This window comes from Lepisosteus platostomus, chromosome 14, assembly GCF_059453375.1.
Source record: "Lepisosteus platostomus isolate fLepPlt1 chromosome 14, fLepPlt1.hap1, whole genome shotgun sequence".
Taxonomy (NCBI): domain Eukaryota; kingdom Metazoa; phylum Chordata; class Actinopteri; order Semionotiformes; family Lepisosteidae; genus Lepisosteus; species Lepisosteus platostomus.
In genome coordinates, this window is record NC_142624.1 from 39,776,906 (window position 1) to 39,797,996 (window position 21,091).

The window sequence follows — 21,091 nt, forward strand, 5'->3', positions numbered from 1 at the left end:
GACTATCCTCTAACACTGTAATGGGACAGGCTACTTAGTACTAGATATATAAAGTGGGACACTCTTGTAAATTGCAGTATGTCTTGTAAAAGTTAAATCTCTTATAAATAATACCTCAAGGTCCAACCTCACATTGTAGCTTTTGAAGAAAAAATAAACAGAAAACAAGAGCAACATCCTGAAGGTGAGTGCAGTCAATATTTCTGGTTTTAGAAAGACAGTTTTACTACATACACTATGTGTAGAGAGCAAACATAATTTAGATAATAAAACAAATAATTAGAAATGTATTTTTTATATATTTTGCTTTCTGAAAATAGGTTAATTTAAAGAAATTTAAGGGATTGTGTAAATGTGATATATTTTGTAAGAGCAAGAAAATAAGAGACCTAAAGACATCTGTCATCTCTGCAGTGAAGATGTCCTAATCTTGTGTTAAAATATAGTGCAATATTGTATATCCATTTTCTAACCAAGTTTGCACCGGGTGAGAAATAGATTTGTGGTGATATTAAAAATCCATTCTCAATGTTTCACTTCATGCAGTTAAGGCAGACTTTCAGCATGCCTGTTATCGAGTGTGGAGGCTAACAATGAGCATGTCAAACGTTTGCAATGACTTCCAGTTTAACAAGAGGATCTGTGTGGTGAATTCCAGGGTTAAGGTTTCATGGGATTCTCTACGTGGCTGATTGGCTTGACTTACAGGTCATCCATTTGTCCTGAAGGAGGGGCCAAGCATGAACATGTACAGGTATCATTGTCTTTCACCATTCAGTCCTCACGGTTATACTGTACCAATACAAAATATCAGTGCAAAATATCTTGTACTTGGATCTTTAATGAAGGTGTGAACTACAGCAATTGCAGATAGAGGGGAATCTGGCCCTATATGAACAATACTGTAACTAAATCCAGCCCTTAACAGGTGCCATTTACTCTCCAGCTGTCCCCCTGCAATAATTTCCTGTCCATTGTAGGGAAGTAGGGGAACTACAGGATATGATTTCATGAATCTGGGACTATTGCTCATGTTGTCAATGAAAGATACATGCCTGTTTATAGTTTTAAGAAAGGTCAATACCCATTGTTTTAAGGTTTGCAAAATGCTTTACTATTCCTGTAGAAACCTATCAATGGCCAATACAGACAGGTGGTCTCCTTTCAGCTGTTCATATGTTCCCCATAATGCGTGTAGCCTTAGTCAATGTCATATTTACTTTTGTATGTATGTTTGAAGACTTTGGTTACTGAAACAATCTTGCTCTGAAGCTTATAAAAAAAGGATTATTAGCACCAAGACTACAATTTTCAGACCTTCAGTGAATGTAACAGCACCTTTAAAAGTATTTCTGTATTGTGTGTACAGTACAGATAATTTGAAGATATTTTTTATTTGTTATATATTCCTACCACAGTAACTCAAAAGAAAAATCAGCTAGATTAACTTTTAAGTGACATGTTATATATATGACATTCTGGCCCAATCCAGGAACTTTTTACAAGTATTCTAAAAGCTGAAATGTCTCTTTTCTGTATTTCTGATCAGGTCTAAGCACTCTGAATTCACACACAAAGGAACAATTTCATATCTGCTACCAATTACAAGAAACAAGCAGTAAAAAAGTCAGATTAGTCATACAGCTTTTCAGCTAGGGAACTGTTAAATGACAGTAAGGCCAGATATTTTATATCATGTGGCTCTTTATGTAGATGATATATTTACAGTGAGAGATGTTTATATAACAGGTCTTTTGGAGATATTAATATATGACAGTTGAATTTATTCTGTCTTTTGTTATTTGCTTTTTTAATATAATGTGTTCTGGTCACATTAGAAATTGTAAGGGGAGTTCAGTATTTCCTCAGGATAGCTCTTACTGTAACAGGTTTATTTGCAAAGTTATAACATTTCATATGCATTAAAAACTCCTGCCTGTGAAATACTTATCACGTTTTTCATGAACTTGGATAAGAAGCTTTATGGAAAATGTTTTAGAAACTGCTCTCAGTCTTGGTCAATAGGCATCTGGAATTGTCAGATCACAACAAAACACAGTCTTATTTATGACAAGCCAATCAGATTGCTTCATCGGGTAAGATGGGCAACTTCATAATGTGAATAAACTGTACATTACAAAGATGGCCTTGTTACCCTTTATAACGCAAATCACACTCAGTAATATTCTGAAATGTTGCAAATTTGGAAGTAGTCTACACATTCAATTGTAGTGAGAGGTCTCTCGTTCTTTATATACATTTATTACACACTACCTCCCTCCTGCCTCGTGCTGTTGTTTGCTAGGATAGTCTCCACCTCTCCCATGACCCTGTATTGGATAAAGCAGTTAGAAAATGGATGACTGGATAGGCGATACTACCTCCCAAAATAGAAATATGATCACCATCATTTCCTTCATATTTGTTTTCTTAGTTGTCTTTCTAATGTCTATCAAGCTACCTACGGTACGACCACTTCAGTGTTATGGAGTCTTTAGACAGCAGTGTTACTATAATTTCAGAGAATGTCAATATTCTGAAAAGATAGTATAGCCTTCCTGCAAGACCTCCAACAGCTGTCCGTGGCTGTTGCCTTTAACATTATATACACAAAGCAGAATTAGAAGTTTGTTTAAACTGTTCTTCATTTTACCATTAAACAGAGTTCATATTTGAATTCCAATCATTTCTAACTATATGTCTTTTTAACTCATTCTATCATAGATGGATAGGCCTTTTTATCTCTGATTTGACATTTTTACATTGTAACCCTATAATTGATGTATTTATTGAATGGCTCAGGTTTTCTTTTCATCTTTCGACCCTGAGGAGGTGTGCAGGGAACAGCAAAGTCCATTTTACGTCACCTGGTTAAAACACTTAAATTGTGTCGTCGTACAGTATATACAAGTCATGCAGTAATAAGTTAAATCCACTTTTTCTGACTAGCAGCTCACTGAATGTCTGACCCGATTTTTCTGTATAATTAACATTGTGTTATCCCTTATTAATAAAGCAGTTTGCCAGCTTGCTTTGCTAGTCTGGATGAACCCATCCTGAAGCCAATGCGAGTCAGACAGCCATCAGAACAAGCAGCAATCAGTGGGACCTCAATTATAATATCCAAGGGAGGTCTAACAATTGTGCATTTGGGAAAAAAAGGATACAGGAGATTCTAGCAAACTTGGCAATTAGGGGATAAACAAGCAAATAGCCCATAAAACGTCTGATGCTTTTTACATTTGGCAGAGTGTGTGTGTGTAAAATAAGAATGAGTTAATATAAAAACTGAATTCAGATAAGGGATGTATACTTTAAATTGGTTTGGTGAATAGTGGAGTACCACACAGATCTGTATAAGGACCACTGCTCTTCCTAATTTACAGTTTATCAATGATCTAGAACATAGTGTAGGTAGTACATTAGTCACGTTTGCAAAGAATACAAAAAGAAGCTTTGGCAAAGACTATTGAAGCAGCCAATAAAAATCAAATGACTTTTGTAAAATTCAACACTATGATATTTAATCCAAATAAGTGAAAAGCATTAAATTGCTTGTAGAAAAAAATATAAATACAACATGGGAAATGCTGAGCTAGAATACACTACTTGTGAACACAGTTTAGGTGTTTATATTGGCACATCATTTAGATATTATAGATAATGTGGGGAAGTAAATAAAATGGCAAACAAAATGTTAGGATATATCATTAAAATCGATGTTGTTATATTGAAAATGGACAATGCACTTGTTAGGCAGTTAGAATACTTTGTACAATTTTGGCCTTTTTGTTGTAAAAAAGATACTGCTGCTCTGGAATCAGTCCAGAGAAGAAAACAAGATAGATTCTGGGGCTTAAGGGAATGTCCTACCCTGACAAGCTACACAGCTGAGCTGTTTCCTTACAAGGAAAGTCTGGATGAGACCCTTGAATCACTTAGCTATTAACTATAACTAACAGGTTAAATGGGGCAAACGGCTTCCTTTTCTGTGACCTTTACTATGTTCTTATGTTCACCCTTTTTATCGATAGGTCATAAATTAGCAATTTTCCAGTCAATGGGTATTACCTCTGCCATGCTTTTTTATCGCAATAAATATGGTCTTTGTAGAGTGTGCACATCACAACACTGTCCACCATACTGCAATACCTTACCTTGCACGACACTAGTAATATAAGACTTTTTTTTTTGCTTTAATACACTAAACCATCATAACCTGTCTCTTCCCATTTAGTTTAACCTACAACCACCACATACTGATTTGGCTGTGTGTGGCTTCCTCTATTGCTATTTATTACTCCACTCGACTCCTGAAATTCTGTTTGCAATTTAAGCCCACAAATTAGAAGCGTAAGTCATCTGTTTTCTATAATCCCCCTGTCAGGCCTGGAATCACATTGGGAGCTGCTCGCTCGGCCTGGGCTCAGTCCTTCCCAGACCTCTCTGACTGGCTGAGAGTAACACTGAAAATCCCTAGGAGAAAGCAAACTTTATAAAAGCTGCAATTAGACTTCAATATCGAAAGCACATAAATTAGAAGTGTTACCATGTAATGGCTCAGTTCCTTTCTCAATAAAAAGGAAACCTGCAGAAACCTTCTGAAATGTGGATAGATATAAGCGGCCTTCATATGTAAGCCACAAACACAAATAGATTGGTTTTATGTACATCATTTTCAGTGCTGATTTTAAAGAACCTTTGTTCAACTTTCACATTGTAATCTAATAGCAATTTCCACAAGCATACTAAAACTACTGTATGATGTCTCACGTTATGATTAGAGTACTAACAAAAAATAAAGAGAATGATAAATACAGAGAGTGATAAAACAAATTAGAGACCATGAAAACCAATCTAGTAAGCCATGCCAAGAAAAATCTGGTCCACAAAATATGAGCAAAGAAAGTTCTATATTTACTCAATAATGCACATATTGTATTAAACCTCAAAGCTAAAGGTATTTAAATAATGATATGGAATCCACAGATCAACAGGGCTTTTCCCATACATAAACAGGATATATACAAGATGTAAAGTTTTAAAAAGGTGAAATGTACAGTAGATGCCCATGTTTAATAAATAGAAAAATGTGTTTTCTATTTATTGAGCTTACCATTTCTTATTTTTTTCTCCTACTTCCTAGAAGTAAAGAAGATACTGCCTTTGCAATGGCATTTGAACTTTAACCACACTTGCATAATTCTTGAATATACACTTTCCCATTTGTCAGATTCATTTTCTATATGATGTGAGTTTCTGTCAGATGAAAGGACATGAGTTAAAATTGCTGGGGTCAAGTTCATCAGTGCAATGATTACCATCAGCTCTCGTGTGACCTGTCCCAGCGCCTTTTAAATGGCAAATTGCAAGTTACCCTAAAATAAAAGTTATTCTAGTTCCACTTAAACCACTGTAGGTTCCCCTTTGGTTACCATTATTTGCATACTCAGCAGCTCTCACAATTTTGAGATATCCATCGACACCCAGTGTCAGTCTCTCTATTATCAGGCCAAGACAATATGTTCTTGTATGGAGCTTTGGTGTGAGTATCTGTGCAGGAGTAGCCGTGGGACTGTGCTACAACAGCAGGAAAATGACCTCTGGCAAGTGATTTGAAAGCAACGATATTTTGCGGTGATAAAATAAGTGAACTGCTAAACAGTATGGTTTGTTGTTTATGCAAACCACACACTTAATTCAAAATGAAATAAGCTGGATCCACTAAATATCTGAAACATTATGCATTAACACTAAATTTATTGTCATGAACCAGGTATTTATTATTTATCAGAACTTTATGTTTCATTGTATGTAATTCTTGAAACCAAATGTATCATATGCATGTTGCTGAAGTAAGATTGAAATTTTCATGTTTTACCTCTGATTGTGAGCTTGAGTTGTATTTCAGTTTTATCTCCTGTGTATTTCATAAAACAACTCTGAATTATTAACCGAGTTGTTACTTCACTGAAGCAGCCTGTGTACAGTATATAACATTAAGAATGTAAATTTTTTTAAAAATGTTAAATATGACATATAGTAAATACTGTAGGCAAAATACATGGCTCCCAAATGCCGTTGAATACAGTTCCTGGTACAGTGCAGCCGCATGTTGGTGAAACAGGTATGACGTGGTCATAGGCAAGAACAGGTCAGGTCATGGTCAGATTACATTACTGTATGAGCTGCAAAGTGCTTGTGATTGCACATACACTCACAACTTCAGCAATGGTAGTGCCAAATGTGTTTTCTTTATTTTACAGATGTGTGAGATAATTCATCTACTTTTTCTTCAAGCCCCTTTCTGAGAACAATAATGTTGTCTCTCTTTGCCTTTCAGTCAGATTGAATTCCCCAATCCAGCACTACAGCACACAAATCAGACATGGTTTCTCATTTGCACTTTTAACTTTGCTTTATGGTGTTTGGGATGATATGGACCATCTTTTTCTATGAATAATGCTTTGTATGTTTCAATTTTATGACAGTTACTATACGACCTTTAAAATGTTTCAAATAATATTAAAATTTGTAGTAATAAAGAGTAATCTGAATAATTAGCATTTCAAGATCAAAACTGAAATTGAGATGTAGACTGTGAAATGATAAAAAAAAGAGTAAGCAACTGCTTCTTTTTAAATCACTAAATAAACCCAGAATAAAAATTATCTTTACCTGTGCATGGTAATGCTAATTAAAATCTGAACTGGATTACACAAACATATCATTTTAAAATAGGGTTGTTAGTTTTAGCATTAAACAGGGGGATGAAAAAAATATTTTAAGAGAGCCTTGTTTTTTGAAAAAAATAGCTTTTTACCATTTACCATTTTTACTTGCTGATAACAAGCATTAACTGCTTAGGTCACATTGCTGATAATTCTTAACTGTTAAAAGAAACGTATCATTGTCATGTATCATAGTCCTCAAAAGTTCACATGAGTAGAATAAACAATTTCTGATGTTTCCAATTAGTGCTACTTTCTGCTGTGTCCAAATTAATAGTATTAGTAACAGTCCATTCAATCCTGTCTTTTAAACTCTGATCATATAAGAGTTAGAATCATTATTGCTGATTAATTCTTAACACAATGACTGTGTGTCAGAATGCATGTACGCTATACAGATAGGAAGAAAGAACATGATGCGTGGGTATATTGACAACCCCTGTTGTGCCAGTTTGTAGTTAATGTCTTATTAGGAAATATGGATATCCTAATATGAGGGCTACTATCTTTAATTAAGGAAAGATTAGATGTTGTTTGACCACAAATTTCTCTAGAATTATACACAAATCTTTTAATTAATAAGTAGGAAGATTTTGGAACAAACTTTGACTTTCAAAAGATAAAAGACAGAGAATTGGAATAAAATGGGTTTTGTCTTCACCATTCTGCTCTGTGTTATTTACCATCCCAATATTGGTTGAGATGTGGGCTAAACTGGTATGAATTCAAACGTGAAATCTTGATAATTTGCAGAACATTGCATGTGTTTGTCTGTCGGTTGGGGGACAGTGGCTTCTCTTTAAAACAATGACAAAATGCATCTTGACTTAAAAGAATAAAACACAATGTTAATTATGTAGATGAGTGATTCACTTCTATCGTAATAAACTGATCCTGTTAATGTATTACTTGTTAATAGCACTACTACAGTCTAAAGACTGTTGAAAGGCCTCTGATTCAAATAAAATGACTAGTAGCAGCATTAGAACCAGAGACAAATTCTCCTTTTCATCAAATTGTGCTTTAATTGGCTGGTACTGTCTTTAACTCTGACTGGAAAGGGGGTAATCTCTTTTGTATTTTCTAGAGCAAATAGCAGGTTATGTGTGCTTGCTAATTAGAAGGCAGAGAAATTAAAAACAATCTTTGGAAAACAGAATGAATGGATGCTTTCTCAATAATGTGGCCACACTTGACAATTCTAAAAAACTGAAAGCTGCTTTGACCCCATACCTTAAGCCTTTTTGGTCTTCACACACGTGCCATACTGTATAAAAACATGGTTATTCTGAAAACAGACAAAAACACAATTGGTTATCATGTGCCTAATTGCACACACGGATCAGTTATCCGGTAATAGAAACTTACTTCATGTTCTAAACTTCTAATGATTTTTATCATGTTTGGAGTTAATAAAAACATGTCAGTTGATATATTTTGGGGAGATACCACCACCTGGGATGAGAAATCCGATAAAATGCAGTTCCATGATAAGAAGCTGAAGACAAATTTTTTAAAGCTTGTCAGTTTTTGACATTTTCGTTAACCTGCAAAATGAATTTAGCCAGAGTGTAGTTTTATTGTGACACTGGAAGAAAAACAGTATAATTTAGCTATGGGTTTCCCCTTTTTAACATTTGCTAGCATATTTCATACTTGCTGAGCATAATTTTGTCATCTGCAGATTCTGTGATGACAAATACAGTTGAACCACACCTATAATGTTAACTCAGATTAGCCCCTAACCTCTGCAATCTCTCTTGCTCATTTCCTGAACCTGTGCGTACACTCTCATCCACTTCCCCTAACAATGTGTGTTCAGTATCCTTCAAAACAGGGTGGTAACATAAAAGTAAAATTGTAATGTGTATGTACTCCATAGATATGTTTTATGTAAATTACAAATATCTAAAATTGTCCATTGTCTTTCCGAGGGAATACTGAGAATCAAATCACTTTCTGCATGTTGATACTCCATGAGACCTGAGCATTCAATGCTGAAACTGACTCTATAGTGGTAATGTATCCAATGTCAAAAACCTAGAATGTGAATGACTGACTGAGTACAACAAACAAGTAACTTTGGGTTTCTGTCAAAATGCAGCTGTATTTCACCTGTTTCCCTCAATCTGCCAACAGTTCAGACAAGTTAAGCAACAATTTTTTTTTTATTGCTCTGTAATCATTGGTGGCAAAAGCAAATACAAAATATTTAGAAAACTTCAGACTTCAGTTTTAACCCTTTTCACCAAAACAGACAAAAATGCATTTTTAAAAATAATATCCTGGATAAGCCATAAAGAAAGCAGGAGCTATCATGTTAGGAAAATAAGAGCTGCAGTTTCAACTGTGTTTCCACATACTTTTATATGGGATCCTGTTAATAACTTGGAAGTTACTAGATATTATTAGGAAAACAAGGTTGTAAGAAAGTACGTCTTTCTGATAACCTCAGTATTATTAATAGCTTTCCCTTGTAGCAGGAGGAGGTAACTGCTTGGGTATAGGGAGAACGAGTTGCTGTTGTGTGGTTCCTACTTAAGCACTATTTAAATTCTCACCCATTATTAGATGACTGTGAATATGAAGCCCTGCCAAAAACAAAAAAGGTTTTTGACAATTTGGATGAAAAATAAAGATATTCTGCAGAAACAACCAATCATTCATGGTATCTCTGTTTCTGCTATGGTGTTCCAGGAAGGCGGTCCAATGACAGCTCTAGTTCTTCAGACGCTCCAATGTCTTGAACTGGAAACCAAGGAAAACAATGTAGAAAAAAAAGGCACATTAAAAAGACTGTGGCATGGCTATAGAAGTACAGTATGTGCAAAATCAAAAGCCAATTTTCCTTCTCTCCAGGTGCCAAAGATATCTGATTAATCTCTTTTGAAAATACCATGACATCTGCACTTTGCAGCAATTTGTACAGGTTTGTGATATATGTTTTTTCAGATTCTGAAATTATACTATTGGGGGTATCCTGTTGCATTATGTCATGATCTAAACTTATGATTGAAGCAATATTATAGGACACGCATAAGGGATCTTAATCAAACCAGACATATCAGAATAAGAAAAGATCAACAAATATTAAAGTGTGAAGTAACTTGACTTGATCCTACTGTGCATTGTGAAAGAGACCATTGGAATATGATGTAAAGTCTGCATTATCCTTTAACCTGAATGCGCACAACCATGACCTTACATTTACTTCTATCTCATACCCCCCAGAGGTAATGGAATGGGGACGTAGTTTAGAATTTGCTAAAGCAAAATTTCATAAGGAAGAGAGACACTGCTGATTTGTACTCATTTGTATGAACTCAGAGCTCTACTGTATGTACAGTAGGAAGAGAAGAATCAACATGTCTCGGGCACTGGATGAAAGATGGGCACATCACAAAAGATGAGAGCTGTTGACACGAAGATCTATGATCCATCTAAACTATGTGCTATTTCACTCCCGACACATCAAGCAGATTATTCTGATATAGGTATTGTGAGTATATTGTGAGTATACACTGATCAGAGTAGTACTTTAAACTTCACAGCTTGTCACAGCTAATCAGAATTTTCTTAATCACTCTGACTAGAATTTTAAATTGGATTGTTAATGGCTGCTTGCATTCAAGCTTCCTCATAAAAACCAGACCACTCCATACTGCACAAACCACAAAATAATATGCATTATTGATTATTTAATACAATTAAACAGCTATTGTATGTATGAATGCATTTAAGCATCATCCTAAAGGAAGACAGGTCACTAGACTTGAGAAAACAGTCCCATAGAAAATAAAAAAATGAAAACGAATAAACCCTGATACTCTTTTACTGTTGGATGCAGAGTTTACAATGCATCCTTCATAATGGGATACATACCCTCATAATGTGCCTGTGATAATCAACAAGCATATACAGTATTTAACCCATTGGGTGTGAGGGGGGGACAGCTGGCCAGATGAAACAGGAAGTCTGAACCCCTTATAAACCAACAGGCCGCTGCCTGCTGGAGCAGGAGAGGAGAGAGGGGTGTTAGTGTGACAAATGCTGGTAACAAATTGTCTTCAGGACCCAATTTATACCTTTGAGCTGCACTCCTATTGGCCAGAACTGGGGTTCTTTTGATCTTTTATTAAAAGCCTTAATAAAAACAGTAGGTAAGACACACCTTTGAGATCGGTTGATTTTTATTTATTCATAAAAAAATATGATACAGTCTTAATGTTTAACATGTCTTTTTTCCATAGGAATATGATCAAATATTTTCTTATAATTACAGCAATACACAGAGAGATCATTCCACCCCATTGTCTTCTTCCATACAAAACTTTAACACTTCAACTGTCTTCAATCCACCAGTTATCAACATATGAGCTCTTTTTTTTCTCTGCGATCGGTACCTCGGACTGACAGGAGCTAAAATGAAAAGACATCTATAGAGTGCATATAGCTAGTCTTGAGATTACTGTGATCTTTAAACAAAGTAGGGTCTGTATTCAAAACAATTAGGTACATAGGAAGTCAGAGGATTTCATATGCTTCCCTCGTGTACAATCCCCTGCCTGATGTCACAATTATTAGTACAAACACAGGGTTTTCCACTTCCTCTCAAGTTATCTTTCTCCTACTTTTAGTGAAAGAAAGGTGTGTCTATATCTAAGCCCTTGGCAGAAATGTCTTTGAGGAAATGGTGTCGAAGAATTTAGTCTGAACACAATAATGGTGTGCCAGTGCTGTGAGGGTGACAGGAGACAAGCAAAAGATGGCACAACGGTTGCAGGAATCATGTAGCGGCATAAAACATTTGGGCAAGTCGCAGATCAAAGTCATGTTCAGACATCTGTTTTCCTGTTTTTCGTTTGCTTGTGTTAAATTGCGTGCTTGAGTGTCATATGCATTGATCATGATGAAGCACCAATGTTGCAGTTCGAAATCATTCCTGACCATCACAAGTAGCGCCCTGTACAGAGTCTGTGCCTGCAGTGGGCCTGAAGTAAAAATGGCAAAAAAGTATGAATTATTGCTTTGTTTAATATCACAGAATTTGGATTGTCATTCCAATTGTAAACAAGAGGAATGCAACCCGAATGGAACGCTCAGCCTCAGGGTATATAACGTGCTTTACTCTGATTTGTATCAAATTTGCCCTTTAAGAAGTGGTAATATATTAATATTTCAACAAAGATCCCTTGTATTCATATTTCACAGCCAGAAAATAAACTCTACGTGTTCATTAAGTTTCACATTATTATTAGATAGTTTCTATGGGGAGAAAATAAACACCAAAGTTGTAGTGCTACCCAATATTGCAGAAGTGTTTTTTAAATTGAGTTTCTGGCTCCGTACAAGGAAAATCTCTTTATAACACTCCTTTGTTTTAGTTGTGTGAAAAGAGATTTATAGCCTTTTCTCACCTGGATAAATCTGAGATATTAAAAAAAGAAGGATATGTATATATTTAAGCGATGGCAGAGAGATAGAATTACAAGAGCATTCATATGTCCAAGTGAATGCAGCATGATCCAAGATACTTGTTATTTCAAAATGTTTCTTATTATAAGAGATTCCTTACCCTGATCCAATAAGCTGCAATATTGCTCCTAAAGAAGGACTAGCTGGTAAAACCATGGCAAAGGTGACTTGGCCTACAAGAACACTGACAGCTTTATAGGCTGTGTGCCTCTGAGTAAAATGTTGGGAAATGATGCTGGCTATTGTCCCAGATATTCAGGTAAAACAGCCGGTTCATTGCTCATGTTAACTGAAACAATCTGGCTCTTAGCAGACCTACCTAAGGCCCAGCGAAGTGGAAAGCTTCAGAGAGAGAGAGCTACTCAAGGCAGAAGAGGAGGGAAGGGTGAAGGCAAGGGAGGGGTGATTATTTACCTTTCAGAGCAACCGAGCGCCTGGGATCCCAAATGTACAAAAACAAATTTAAGTGTCGGGTTTGATAACGTTGTTTGTTTTCTTTAGCCCTGAATGAAGTCGTTTTCTGTAAACTAACCCCTCTGACAATGAAAGGAACAGATACACACACCAGCGAAACTCTTCAATACTGTCCATGGAGGGACAAAAGATACAGCACATTTAAATGAAGAACAGAGGAAACACATTGTAATACTCCTGCAAACAAATAGTGATATATATTAATGAGCCTTTTTACAATGCTAAGGGGAGAGGAACTGTTTAAACAGAGCTCTAACTCCTCCTTTAGCATATAGAAAGAAGCCAAAGTTAGCAGCAAATGACATATACAGTCACCCTTATTAGGACTCAGACATCTCTTTCCATGGTCTTACCTCCTCAGCACTAAGAATCTGCTCATTAATATTCGTTCCCATGATTCATAGCATCTGCATTCTCTAGAACAGGCCATAAACCAGACAGGCTCTGTAAGACAGTTAAATATACACTAACACATTGGTAGATAGACAACCCATTTTTTTATGTATTGCTGGTAAGTGCCACTCTGAATGTAATGTCCTCTTGTATCAATTTGCATTTCACACTAATAACAAAACTGACAAAATGAAATAAACATGTAATGTCTTATTTAGAAATTATGGATATCCTAATTCCAGTGCCACTGTTTTTAATGAATAAATGAGATGTTCCTTTAGAAATAATTCTCACATCTATTATTGCTATTAATTTGTTTGACTGGCTTTTATCCAGAGCAATTGGCATTTGTATCAATTGGTTTTTAGATCATATTTTAGATAAATGTTGTTTATGTGTGAATGGAAATGCACATGTTTGTGTGTCGGTATCTGTGGTACCAAATCCATATGCACCAACATACACAATCATCATACAGGAGTCGTACTTTGCTCTTCAACTCAGTTTAACCTTACCAACACATTAAACATAACATGTGGGAGGATATTGATATACAGTAACTGAATTAATCATTTTAAGTTGATTAAAGAATAAATCTGGTGGAGAGGTGAGACATTAACACTTACAGGAGAACCTGGATTTCTTTAGAGCTCTCCTGTTTGAGTACCAGTCAGGCCTGGCATTGTTTGGCTTCTGAGATCTGACAGGATAAGACATTGTGGTGATTGCACAGTTAGGTAATGGTATGCAAAATGACGTATATATGCATAAACCGCAATAATTATTGTATATTCATTACATGAGAGAGAGAGTAAGGGCTAATGGGATGTAAAAGGCAAGGAATTGCTCAGCAAAGCCTCCATTGCAGCCTTACCTAAGCCCGGGTTTGTAGGACACAGTGAGAAAAGCGGGAGTTCGGTTCAAACTGTTATGTCAGAGGAATCAGTGCTGGGCAGGTCACTGTGTCTCAGCCATGAATCTTTACCGATGGATTCATTGCTGCACAGGCTAATCTCTGATATATCTTCTCACACATGGTAAGGACTTTACCTTCGTACTACCATGTTCATTGATAAATGACTTTTTTCAACTTTTTCTGATTTCCCATCATATTCAGATATATGAATCAGAAAAGCTGCTAAAAATATTCATGTATCTGGAGCTCACAGGTTGTTCAGTGTGTCAGTTCTGAGAATGCGCAAAAGTCTGTTCTTCTCCATAATATGCATACAATACATATATACTGTATTGTATGCATATTATGCATATTATTATTATATTATGTATGCATAAATATACTGTTCTATATTTGTTCTTTATATATATATCACTCAGCTGTCACTGATCAGCTAATTATTCAACCTTTCACACTTTACCTGAAAACTGTCTCCTGGATTTCTTTGAAGACTATCAGTTCTTGTGCCCATTCTTACTTTCTCCTTTTTTAATGAATATAAAACCATAATTTAATCTGGGATACTTTACCATAGCAGTGTTCCAAGCTACCCATATAGTGATAAAGACTAAATCAAACTGAGAAGTGGGCCTTTCTAAAAACAAAAGATCATGTAGATATCCCAGAAACTCCAACCAGCTCTTCAGAATAGTTTCCTTCACTGCAGTGATCCCTGTTAAGACACCTTCATTTTCAAGAACCGACAGTGTTAACTGAGAAACAACAGAGAGTTACAGAATATCAGGGGATTAGGAGAGAATAGTGCCAAATACAGTACATACAGTAGCTCAACACATGAACATTACCCATTCCTCAATTTCATATTGTTTTTGTTTAGACACTTCTATTTTAGTGATAGGAGTGCAGGCATTGTGGGTTTCATGGTGATCTGGCAATCAATGACAGATAATACTAATCCTGATTGTTGCCAAAGGTGTCGAAACATAAACATTTAATTTGCCTGACCAGAGGGCACAGGTGGAGCATCTGGGACCTAAATGAATATGTGTGAAAAACTGATTAGCTAATTTATGAGTCATTTTCTTAGTTACAAGAAAGTTATTATTAGTCAACAAGTACTAAAAGTCTGTTTTGGCATCATCCGAGCTGGTCAAGGATATGGAAACACATCAGATTTTCTAAAATCACATTTTTCACACTTCTGTTACTCAAACACATAATGTTCTGTATCCCACATTAGTCTGTTTTGAAATAAAACTATAATAATATGTTGAACCGTCAGATATGAACATTATATTTAGGCAATTTCATTTGTACAAGGAGGAGAGGAAGTCTTGAAGTGAAGATGTGGAAGTGGGTGTGGTCTAATGTCTAGCAGTTGGGTTTAAAATAAAGTTATCGCCCATCTGCTTGTGCAATGTGTTTTTTATTATTGTGGTGTGCAAAACCAGGATGGTGCCAACTACCAGTGATATTAAATAACAAAAAAGGCCAAAACATAGCTGTGATGACAAATTATCACAAATTAGTATGTTCATTTTTTTAAGTTCTCTTGACAAGTCAGCCATTGTAAAGGGAAAGACGCTGCTGTGATACGAAAATGTTCATGTTTTCAGGGTGATTCACTGTGGCACTGTTGAAGAAGAAAATAAAATGACTGTGGTGGTATCCTGTTCTGTATGTTCATGCCGAGTATTTACTCATTTTGTCTCAAATGTTTGTGTAATTTAAATGAGACTTTCTCCCACAGATCAAACACAATTAATGTTGTTTTGCCAGGGTGTTTTCTTGCAACAGAATATTGCAACTAGTGCTTCTGAGGGCCCATGGCAGTGAACATGATAGAGTGCGCAATGACTGCTGAACACGATCCAACATCTTTTCACAATGTTGACCTGGACTGTTCTTTCTAACACACGATAAAGCCCCAGCACAGCACTTGACACAACAGCATACTTGTATTGTTTTCAGCTTTCTTTAACTTCTTAAGGTTTGTGGAAGTTTAAGTTCGCCTCTGAACTTCCCTGTGAAATCGAAGACAGTCACCACAAGACAGTATAAGAAAGAGTAAGAGGGAGACACCACACACCAGATACACCTACAGAGTGTGCAAGTGAATTACAAGAGAAATTGCACAGTATCAACACAGATATAAAAATTTAGGAATAGACTGCCATTCCTAGACTATGAGTCCTGTCAAAGCTTGGCCTACATCCTTAATATATATTCCCCATGCATTAGCTTTCCATCCAGACTATGTGGTAGTAAAATCCAATTAAGTTTATTCCTCATCACTTGCTCCTTCAGTCTAAGTGCTACCCGTCAGGAAAGTCATATACTGTACGTCTAGTTGATGTCCTCTCAAATAAACTAATTTAAAAAAAAGTTTTAGAAGGACACAGAATCTTTTCTGTAGTGAAAAACGTTTTCACTGCATTTCAAGTATGAAATTGGGATCCTGTTAAAATTTACTGTGAGTGCATTCTACTGAAAATGTTTTCTTTTGTATATTACTCAGTAATTGTATACTCTTCTTACAAAAAAAGATAAAAAAATTAACAACCAAATGTGATTTTGTCTCTTTTCCAGAAGTTGCCTGAGGGGAGTTGTCAGCAATGTAGTTAGATATCTAGGGCCATTTTAAACTCCTGCCAAAATATTGCACATGTCAATTAAGGAATCCTGAAAAACACCCATTACATCAATTTCAGCAATGGCGTAATTATTTTCTTCTCTGGAATGCCATCCAGCGTGAGTCACTGTACTGGAGTGGGATTTCACTGGAAAAAGACCTGAAAAAGAACATTTTATTACCAAAGAACAGGCACAGATCCTGGTCTTCTGATTATTCGATGAGACAACAAACTTTTGTCTGTTTTATTCTTTATTAAGAGCAGAGAGAACAGAAAAATGAGAATGAGAAATGAGTAACTGAATCTAGAATTGTGTGATCAAGATGCTATCTTTTCTTGAGATCATAGCATTTCACATTTCAGTGCTTTACTGTTTCCACCCATCCATTTTCCATCCACTTTATCCAATACAGGGTTGCAGGGGAGCCGGAGCCTAACCTGGCAAACTACAGGCGCAAGACAGGATACACCCTGGAATGGGAAAATAAGGTTAAAAAATTACTTAGGCTATATATATCTATATCCTGTCTTAATATCCCAGGAACTGTATTTATTTAACCCTCAGAAAACTGCCCCAAAGTGCTCTACCTAGTTACAACAATGAAAAAAGCTTCTGTATTGTTTCACATTTTAATTATGTAATGCACATTTTGTTTTCTGATTTTATTATTGTTTTTTATTATTTAGTATGTTGGATATGATTAGAAATGTTTATCACTTATTTGTTTTGTAAAATAAGGGACTTTGTATGCTTTGATAGCAAAGAATACCTGCAGAAGCTTAGGATACATATCCATTGTGTTTTACGCATTAAATAGAATTTCTAATCACTCTTGTACTTCTGCTGATGGTTAAATTTATATCATACTTAGGCCTGGATTAAATTAAAATAGCAACGTTCTAGCCAGATACAAATTACATGCCTGGTACTCGGTGGTGGTTATTTGCTTGACAGAGACTTCTTGTTTTTACCCAATGGAAACCTGCCATCAAGGACTGGGTGTGTAATTTGCGATTAATGGATGGGCTGCAATTGTGATTTAATCCGGACCTTCATATGCTTTGCTATATTCTTATCACGTATCCTTTTAAGAAGACAGACACTGATATCACCTAATGTTTCTCATATACGCATTGTTTTACATCCAAGACTGGCTTTGTGAAAATAATTTACATTTTTCCATCTTTGTTGTATCAGAGCAAACTCTCTTAAGCAGCAATAAATGTTTTGTTTTACACAAAGAATCCAGGAACTATTTTCTGGATGCTATGGTACAAGTATTCTTACTGCCATGTAAAAGATAAAACTGTAACTCAACTCCTCTAGTACATTCTTAAATATATAATAAAAATAATGGTGAACAATTACAGTGGATTGAATGAGCTTTTGGATAAAAATCCAGATGAACTAAAGCCAGAAAAAACAGAATTGTCCTAAATGTCTTGCTTGTTAAACACCAGTTAAAACTGTTGCCTGAAAATAATCGTTCCAGAAGCTGCTGTGAAGTAAAGAGAACAGGTGACAGTTGATAGGCTTATCATCTGAATTTCAAAGACATTTTTCACTGTAACCCAAGAAGAAGTTTAGCTGCTCGTTTCTTTCAGATTTTTGTGTGATTAAACCAGGTCTACATTCAGAGCCCCTTATTAAACTCGTTGCAGTCTCATATGCAATGATAGTACATCTTAAAATGGTTCCTGTTCATAGGTGGAGAACAGATTGCGGTTCCTTCACCCTCTACTTGCTCTTAGACAAGACTCACAAGCATAGTTAGTTATCTGTCTTTACATCAGTTGTTTGATTCACTCGCTAAAGTACGTGTCTTTGCATTATTCATGTCTGTAGTAACATAAATTAGTATACTAAATTCTAAATAGTTTGTAGTCTAAAATGTTTCGTCTTACTCTGTAACATGAATTTACAGTATATATCTATCAAAATCATTGATACATTTGAATACAAGCTATAGCTATTCATTTATTAAGCTTTAATGTTTTTGTTGTTTATTTTACTGTAACATACACAAGGCTGCAAAAATATGCAAAGGAATAAGTAAGTTCGATGGGATATTTACCAGGGCTCTGAAGTAATTACCAGGTACCTAAAGTAAAATATTTTGACAACTGGAGATTTATATATTTTTCTTATGTAACATAACTTTGTTTTTAATCTGCACTGTTTATTGCTATTAATGTATTAATTGAGCATTCTATTAGGTCAATATTCAATATTAATTTGAAACATAATACCAAAATGTATTCCACTAGCAATTATTTATATTTATACTGCTGTATAAATCAGATTATTCAGATTATGATGAGCAAAAAAAAACAAAATGTTCCAATATCATGAGACTGTTCTCTTTCTAATGCGTAGCATTCCAAATGATTCTCCATCCATTATGCATTCAGACAGTGTGGTCAAGCATTTACAGCAAGTGTCATCAAAGAACATTAGGGCTTTTAGATCACTTATGGTTTACCATGTGTACAATCAAAGGCAGGAGCAGGGAGCCACAGAGATGTAGCACACTATACTAACGACTGAATGCAATAAAATGGCAGCAACACCTGCTGTTCTGATGTTTCCAAATTAGAAATGGTTCAGAGGAAGAGAATTTATAATTTTGTAATACAGTGTTCCCCATATGTGTTTGTTTGGCCCACCTGCTCATGATGGATTTGCATGAATCAGCCTTACCAGGAAACTGACTGCAGCATCTGAAAATGGAATAAATCAATCCGAACGCCATTTAAAGTTGAAAGAATTGAAAATAATGCTGTCTTTATTTATCTTTTTTTTACTTATTCCTTTTCTTCCTTTTCCTCCCCACATTCTCTTTAGTGGTCACAGCTTCCTGCTTTTGGAAAGTAAACCTTCTTAGCCTGGCTCTTCAAAAGGCGATAAAAATCTGTTGGTGCATATACATGTCAAAAACATTCCACTACTCCAATTTGCAGAGTTATTTCGCAAATGGAGGATCGCATCTTGAAACTCTTATCTTGTGTACAAATGGCAAAGGATAGCACAATGTTTAATTTTTAATATGTTTACGACTTATAGTTTTGTCTGCTAGATTGTACAAAAAATCTGGGTGTGACTTGGTTGGTTTAGATTAACGTCAATGGTGTCCATCCCCATTGTAAATCCTCCATTTAATCTTAAACATGCACAACATGCACTTGATTAGACATGGTCAAAAGCAAGTATTCTAGTGAACACTTTTAAGAAATAAGCTTGCATAAAGCAACAGGTGAAAAACAGATACACTGGAGATATATGAAACTTTTAGAAGTAAAATATATGTGCTTTTATGTTTACAGTGACCCAATCTTGTGAGAAATTAAACCTTGATTTTTTATTTTGTTTGTTTTTGCAGTGACCTTCAGAATAAAATGTGTTTTTATATTGCTGGATCTATCTGAATCTACCTTTATTTAGAACATACATAGCCATTGCCAATAAAATATAAAATCATATTTGCCGGAAGCAAGTTAATTTTTTGCCTTTGCTCCGATATATTATCTTGCTTAAGCATTCAGAGAACCCGCTTTCCTAACCTTAATGGTAAAGTTTTAGAACTCCCTTCTGCATACCATGGAAACACAGATACTGCCCTGCCCAAACCTCTGAAGAGGAGTGAGAGGCTTTTAGAAATGTTTGATTTCTTAGGTGTTTGTATTCTACTCTACTTAATGTGCCTTCTTGAATCCAAAAGAAAAAAAAAACTTCATATCTCAAAATTTATGATGATTTGCTCTATATAGTGGCTTTAATCTTTAAAAAGAAAACAACACTAATAGTTTCCTTTTCCTACCACTCAGTGACTATTTACTAGCTCTCAGTCTGATGTGAACTTTCCAAACACAAAGAGGGTTTGGCAGGTTTTCAAAGTCTTCCTTCAATGTCAGTTTTCACAACCATTATAGTTACATGAGAGATACGTCTTTTTGTGCGGAGGGAAATTGTTAAATTATTACTGTCAGTATTTGTTCTCAATATGATGTATTTTTAGTTCCAGATTTATTTTAATCATGTGTTTAAAAAAGTATAATTTTCTCAAAGCAATTTTTATGTTCTGAAATGACCCACAAATGTGGCCCTTCACTTGGGCACAATGGGCACTCATAGGTACATTGCTCTATGACATTATTTCAGTAGCTTTAATAACAATACAATGATGGTTTTCACTGTATAAAACAATTATAGTTATATCACAGAAACAAACACAAATGACCATTAGCTTGAAAACGTTTAGCATATATTGGGCATTTTTTGAAAAAGGAGTTGAAGCAAATTGCCACATGAGCTGAACTGCATTTTATGATATCTTTATAATGATTTTTTAAACTAAATGTACATTTCATTTGGGGTTTTGGAGTTGTTGTTTATATTTGTGCAGATGGTTACTTATGTGACACATTACATTTTGTAGTTTGTAAAATTGAGTGTTTTACAATCCAGTTCC

At 35.3% G+C, this 21,091-nt stretch overlaps 2 long non-coding RNA genes across 3 annotated transcripts in view; one reads left to right on the top strand and one right to left on the bottom strand.

Annotated features, from left to right (window-relative positions):
- Nucleotides 1-18,234, top strand: LOC148649495 (uncharacterized). Its single transcript, XR_015926374.1, has 3 exons — nt 1-184; nt 659-754; nt 17,036-18,234. It is a non-coding gene; the product is annotated as an uncharacterized LOC148649495 (long non-coding RNA).
- Nucleotides 16,856-21,091, bottom strand: part of LOC148649496 (uncharacterized) — a 23,124-nt gene continuing 18,888 nt past the window's right edge. For both annotated transcript variants that reach the window (XR_015926373.1, XR_015926372.1), the window contains one exon: nt 16,856-17,093. This is a non-coding gene — a long non-coding RNA (uncharacterized LOC148649496). The remainder of the gene's footprint in view (nt 17,094-21,091) is intronic.